Raw genomic sequence first — 7,051 nt, forward strand, 5'->3', positions numbered from 1 at the left:
CTAAGCTAAGCTGCGGCTTCATATTTTTTCTCTACAGACATAAAAGTGGTGTCAATGTTTGAATGAGAGTATTTCTGAACATGTTACTTTTTTTTTTTTTAAAGTAACAAGACTCTTCGTGAGTAAAGAATTGGTCAAGTATTTAGTTATTTGCAATATGCAATTTCACCTCTAGGTGCCACTAAATCATACACACTGAACCTTTGAGCGAGTGTGATCAAAAAAGTGTGATTAAAAAAGAAAAATTCTGCCAGATTCCATCACTTCAGTAATTTTTGGTTATGAATGGGTACGTTAGCTTGGAATAATTTGAAGAGAGGCCCACCCTCCACAGTCAGTCAATTCAGTCAGCAGGGGCTGTAGAGGATCAGTCTCTGGGGCGTGGTCTGTGCTGTTGTTTTATTCCTTAAATAAAAAGAAAAAAGAAAATGGGATGCAGACCTACGAGGCGTTTAATTAACAGAATTCCTTCAGTGTTCGACTTGAGAGCCTGCGTGCATTCACCGAGTGGAAACTGAATGTCTGACAGTCATCTTCCGTCCGTCCTGAGAGAGCGGGCCACTCGGCCAAACCTAAACAAACACACACACAAAATGTCGAGCACAAAAGCAGCAGATGTTGAATTTCTCTCATAAAAGGTCTTTGCCAAAAGAGCCTTTTCTTCCTTGGCTTGTTTTTACAGCTGCGTGTGTGCGACCACACCACAATTCTTGGTAAATGTCTCACCTCTCTCGTTCCGGCCGCGGCCATTTTATCTCCACATCCATCTCTCCAGTCAGCAAATGAACTCCTATTCGCATGAAATGTAAATGAGAGATTAAAAGAGTTCCAACGGGAGTTCGGAACGTGATTTTTTTCTTTTTTTCTTTTCACGTCTGTTTATTCAACGCAACAGAATTCAACAGCACCGCAAAGAACATCCCTTCGAAATGATCATAACAACAAAAACCTCTTATGAGGACGTGATCCGCTGCGGCAGCTTAAGGTAGTCGTACCTAATAATTTGGGCAGAGCCCCTCTTCCACAGTAACAGTGACAGTGAGATGAGTCAGCTACTCTGGAAATGAGAAGAATGATGCGTCCCTCACCTTCACCTTTGATCTGCAGCCAATACATATACGGCCGCTGTTAAGTACTCTCAAACCGGCGGAACGCTGATGCAGGTTTCCACTCGATCAAAAGGGACGACGAGACGGATCGCCTGCTCATCCGTCAAACTGGTTAATCTCCTCTCGCCAGTAATGGACAGAGTGGAGGAGCTCCACGCCGTAACCCCCGATCGTTAACCAATAGGCAATCTGTATACACACTTACTGGCTGCGCAAAGCGACAAGAGTGATGATTACTATATGTTCAGAAGTCCTATCCTTCGGACTGTATTTACAATAATTTACACCACGCTTCTTTACCGTTGTCACTGGCCATCAACAAGGATGTGCTGCCTAACAATGCACTAAATGAATCTGTGTCATTAAAAGAAAGTTGTACTCTAATGGTGCGTTCACACCAAACGCAAAGCAAATTTTCCTGCGCAAGTTTGCCCACAAACCGCAAATATTCCCCCCTTCTCTTTCGGACGTGGACGTTTATTGGCTTTTGCAATATTGCGTCAGGCGAATGTTCCGCTGGGGCTCAAATATTTCAACTTGAGCGAGTGAAGCAAATTACGTGGGGGGGGGGGGGGGTTTCCGTGTCCTCACGTTTCTCGTGTCCGTTGCCGCAAGCGATGCAGAACTCGCGACCTCCTTGTGTCTTTTCATTGGCATTGGATGTGTTCGGATGTGTTTGGTGGAACTGCAGCATCATAGGTCTCTTGTGTCATTGGTCAACAAACAGCACAAATAACTTGATTGTGTCCTGACGTAAGTGTGAGAGTGTGGGCTGAGGAACCTGCTTTCCATTTTGACTCTGAAATTGAATTATAGTCAACACATCACTTTATATTAATATGATTAACATAATCCAGCTTTCAAAAAAATCCCTTAGCATCAGTCTACACACTTTGTGTTCAGATTTGAATTGAGTGAGTCCGATCCTAACTTCATTTCTGTCATTTTTAAAACTTATACTGTAGAGGAGTGCCCTGATCATTTAGGCCCCAAAGGGGCATAGATTTTTTTAAAAACGTATTTCTCTTAGTAAGAGAAACCTCTACACGAAGGCAGGCGTATTCAGAGGCGAGACACCGTGTTAATATCTAAACACAATCAGTTACAAGCTCTTAAAGGCTCCTGTCACTCTGTTCAATACATCCTCCTCCACGGTGGTTAAGCTGGCGACGGAGAGCCGAACGCAGATCCACTTTATCAGGCAGCGGAGACAAAGCAGCGAGTCCTCATCCATCAGACTGGCCCGTCAGGTCCCGTCCCTTCGGTCAATTAGTCATCACAGTCATGCGTCTTTGTCCGCAGAGAAAGAGAGTGGACTCGCCTGTGTGATCCGCCTAAAAGACAGTAATGCAGTTGTTTTTACTTTTTCAGGAGGAGTCGTTTCAGAATGATTCGCCTCCTGGCCTCTCAGCAGAATGATTAAAAGCGCGGGCGCTGGGGAATTTTCTAAGTGTCTGGCCCGTGCTCGGTGAAAACGGCGGGAGGAGGCGGGCGAGAGGCCGGATTATTAATGGAAGAGTGTAATTTATCTTTTCGCACTTCTTGCGAAGGTCTTTAATCACAGCGTCCACCTACGGTACTTTAGGATGCCCGAACACATTAATCCTCGGGACGAGATCCTGTCGGCCAGAAGAGATTTGTTTTCGTGTGTGTGGGCGTCTCTGTGTGTGTGTGTGTGTGTGTGTGTGTGTGTGTGTGTGTGTGTTACCCAATATGTGTCAATTTCTGCCGATGTCAATTGTGGCCACAGATTAAATTTGTGCGTGCGTGCATATGATCTTCATTGTATCAAGTAGTTGGGTGTATTCCTGGGATTTCAAAGCCTTTTCTTTTCCCTTCCCAAGTGAAATCCTTTTCCAAGCACTGTAATTACACTAATGCTGCATTCACACCAGACGCAAAGAGAATTTCCGTGTGGCGTTGCTCGAGCGAGTTTGGCCACGCGATCGCTGGCCACCCGCTTTTAATCGGTGAAGTCAAGAGGATCGCAACGCTCATTTGCTTCTGCGACAACGCGCCGCGCAAATGTTTCAACCCGAGCGAGTGAAGTGAGCGACGCGAATTTCCCGTCACCCGGCGCAAGTGACACGAAATTCTACTCTTTTTGCATTGAAAAACCTGCTTTGTGTTTGGTGTGAACGCATAAGTACAGTACTGACAAATTCACAGACCCAGTTATGGGAACATTATATTTTGGTCAATATTTGACATGTTATTTCATAAGATTGAAATATTATGATTGAATATATTTTTCTTCTACTTTAAAAAAAAAGTCATTACATCTTGACACAAAACATTGATTTAAAATGCTGCAGCCTTCGTGGGAGAGGATGAAAACTTGCACGTGTCTCGCCAGTGTTTGAAATAAACACATCATAAACATGATGAGGAATATGACCAGATTACAGTAACTGTTTTATTGACAGTCAAACATCACACAGTCGCGCACTACAGTGAGTGTAAACTCTCCAGGACATCATTTGCTTTAAAAACCTCAACTATAAATGTCTGCTCACATCTTTCATCTTTTTCAGTGAGGCACAGAACTCCAGGGAGGAGGTCCTATTGTCTGTTGTTGAGCCAAAAACTGAGAGGCGCTTTATTTATTTTTCCTTCCACCAGCAAAGCAAAAAAGCCTCAAAGTAAAATGACTTTGCTTTAATCTTTTGAGGCTGGGCAGACGGGTCCGTCGTGACGGAGCAAAGTGTGGTCAAATCAAAGTGACCCTGATTATGAGGCCTTAAATTGAATCTGACATCGCTAATTATGCCACTTTAAGCTTTGGTGTCGGGGAAATTTTAATTGATTTTGTTATTTCAGTTCATACATAATCTAAACACATTTTCATTTCACTTCAGCAAGTACAGAGTAAAGACATGAGAAACATTCAATATATAGTAAATTAAACATTTGATGACTGATTTGACTTGGTTAAGTGCGGTGCAGAGAATACTAGCGAATACTCTAATATTTTCAGATTAATAGTGCTGCTGGTGGGTCAGACTGAGCCGAGCACTGACACACAAACTGAGGCACTGTGGAGCAGATTGTGTGGTGATGATGTTACACACATGTCGTCCATTTCCTCTGCCGGATGTCACGTACAGCGTCTGAGTCACCGGCACAGACCATCTCCAGCTGGCCCGGCTACTACAATTTTCGGGAAATTATTACTTTATTGTGTTCCGCCAAAAAAAAAAAAAAAAAAAAAAGTTTAACCGAATTATGTCAACAAGTACATAATCTTTTTTATCATATTGTTGATTTGGATATTCTATTTCCATTTTTCCTAAAAGCGAGTTTAGACAATCAAAGAATTTTAGGAGGTTATGTTGTTGTTGTTGTGTAATATGATATATGATATGAGATTCACATGTATAGTTCTGGACAGTCTGAGGAACCCTGATAACTAAGCAGTCTGTGTTCTTCCCTTTGTCAGCTTTATATTTTTTAGGGAAATTAATCGTTTCCTTCTCTGCAGGTCGGCAAATAACACAAATTTTTATTGGAGGGCAATAGGAACTAAATAGTTTGTGCTGCACTTTGTGCTGTTCTAGCCCGTTGTGTTTTATTTGCTCACAGTTGGACTATTAATGCATATTAACGGCGCCCCGTGATACCTGTGCACCTCTTAACAGCAATGCAATGTACCACCCGACTCACGCCGTCCTATTTATAAAGTTCTTTTTCCCTCTTGTTCTGCTCCAGAGATGCCGCTGAGTCAGCCTGGGGTCATGACCTCATGGTCGTCATGAGATGGGACGGCCCGTTGGACGGCGACCGCAGGGGAGGTGGTGCCGTGACTCGCGGTTTCCGCAGCTGCCGCTTCTCGTCCAGGAAGAACAAATTCAAGAGGTGTGAAGGGGAAGGGAGCCCTTTTTTTTTTCTTTTTACTGTTGCATTGACCATAAGTTCCCATGAAATCACCTGCAGGAGGATGAGATGGTCCGACCGCCGGGGGCTCTGGGCCAAACTGCTTTTCCGGCTTGTGGTTTTTCTCCACAGCCAGCGAAGGACAGTGAACGCTGACTGCTGGCGACCACAGGAAGTAGAGGATGACTAATCCCCTGGCGGCAGCGTATTCATCAGTGATTATACAGCATTGTTGTTTTATTTACAGCAACGCAACTCTATCAATGTGTTTCATAAAAATCATGCTGACAAAACCAGCTGTTGTCTCACATCTCATTCGTCTCTGGAGATTTTTGAACACAACTGAATATTGACTCAAATATGAGCCGAGATAAATAATTTTACATGTAAAGACTGTGTCATAGTTTTATTTCTACATTTTCTTTGGATCATTCATTTATTTGCTTCTATTGCATCTCATCTGGGTCCCTAGCAGCCGAATGCTCAAATCAGACTTAATGTTCAGTTTGCTGAAAAACACACTGTGCTGTACTGTACATTTGGGATTAGAACAGTTTAAAAAGTAGGGACATGTGAAAAACAAACGAACACAAGCTAACACCCTGCGGATATGATGTTCATGACAGTAAAGCAAATATTCCCTTTAACAGCTGATCCCACCATCATATCACTGTGCGTGCTAACAGAGCATCGGCAAATTGGACTTTTTTTCAATGCAAATGTTCTGATTTCGTAACTGAGGCAGTTGTATAAGAATTACAACGCACGGTCATGAAACACATCGGCACATATCGACTCTCAGTCTAGTAGGAACAAGTTAATTGTGTTGGACATAAACAAGACACATCTAATGGTCAGTTTGTTCCCTACTAATCATGTAATTTAGGGTTTTCACTTATTTCCATTATCAAATAATCCGCCAATTATTTTCTCAATCAGTCAGTCGGTCTTTTAAATGACAACATGTTGTAAAGTTCAAGTTGATGTGTTCAGATGCCTCCTTTTGTCCAACAGACAGTCAAAACTCAGAATATTCCGATTGCTATTACAGGAGGCTAAAAGGCTCAAAACCTCCCAATTTATGAAATATTACTTTAGTGGTTCGTTGACTATTTAAGTTCTTTTTTCGGTAGGTCAACTAATCGTTTCAGCTCTGCTGGTAATATTTTTATATATATACACATACATATACATGTACACTAGATTCTCATGATAAGATCAGACGTGCTCAGACAGCATTTGGCTTCCATATGAGACTCTTTAAAAGTGCATGATAACAAAAGGAAAGATTAATTGATTATCTTTGAACAGCATAGGTTTCCTAACCATACTTAACCTCTGCTGACTGTCGTTGCTGAGTAACACTATCGACCCACCGCTCGTAAATTCATGGGTTGAATGAGGTCCATGACCCTCGGGCTGTTGTCACGCAATGTTCCAAAATTCTAAAATGTGGTTATCACTGTAAATGTTCCTGAAAAATTTACTTTTCGCAAACATATTTTTTTTACCCTGGAAGGATTTCCTGTTCATCCTGGGATGAACTGAATATTCCATTACACAAAAGAAATTTGTTTTTGTGGCACAGTAGATGCTTTTAAAAAGAGAGAGATCCTTAGTTTATCATTCTTTTTTTTTTCTTTATTAAAAATCTCAATATGAAAAGTAGCAAACAACTACAGCTGTAAGATAAATGCAGTGCAGCAAAAAGTAAAATATTTTACCCTGAAATGTAAGTGAGGAGGAAATTTTCCATCATAAAATGGAAACATTAATCCATGCGTTCGCTTAACCAAACTACGGCCATAAAAAAATTAATCTGTAGACACAGATGTCCACATATATTTCACCTTATGACCACAGGAGGCCGCTTACAGTTTCATGGGAGATGGGCCACTGATCAGTTCACCGTGGAGGTTAATGTACAAAGAAAGATTTATCTATCAAATATTATGACGATTATGACGATAATGATAATGCATAACATTATAGGTCCAGCGAGGCCTGTGGGAGAGAACAGTTTCTCAATTCAAATTCATTTTGAAAGTCTTGATTTAGAAGCTTCTTCT

General features: G+C 41.7%; 1 long non-coding RNA gene across 2 annotated transcripts in view; it reads left to right on the forward strand.

Moving 5' to 3' along the window:
* Positions 1 to 5,373, forward strand: part of LOC118283366 — a 50,526-nt gene extending 45,153 nt beyond the window's left edge. The window contains exons 4-5 of one of the 2 annotated variants that reach the window (XR_004784515.2): positions 4,818 to 4,964; positions 5,043 to 5,373. This is a non-coding gene — a long non-coding RNA (uncharacterized LOC118283366). Of the gene's footprint in view, positions 1 to 4,817 lie in introns of both variants that reach the window. The other variant, XR_004784514.2, reaches the window with a different exon arrangement.
* Positions 5,374 to 7,051: the final 1,678 nt, after the last annotated feature.

This window comes from Scophthalmus maximus, chromosome 10 (assembly GCF_022379125.1).
Source record: "Scophthalmus maximus strain ysfricsl-2021 chromosome 10, ASM2237912v1, whole genome shotgun sequence".
Classification (NCBI taxonomy): domain Eukaryota; kingdom Metazoa; phylum Chordata; class Actinopteri; order Pleuronectiformes; family Scophthalmidae; genus Scophthalmus; species Scophthalmus maximus.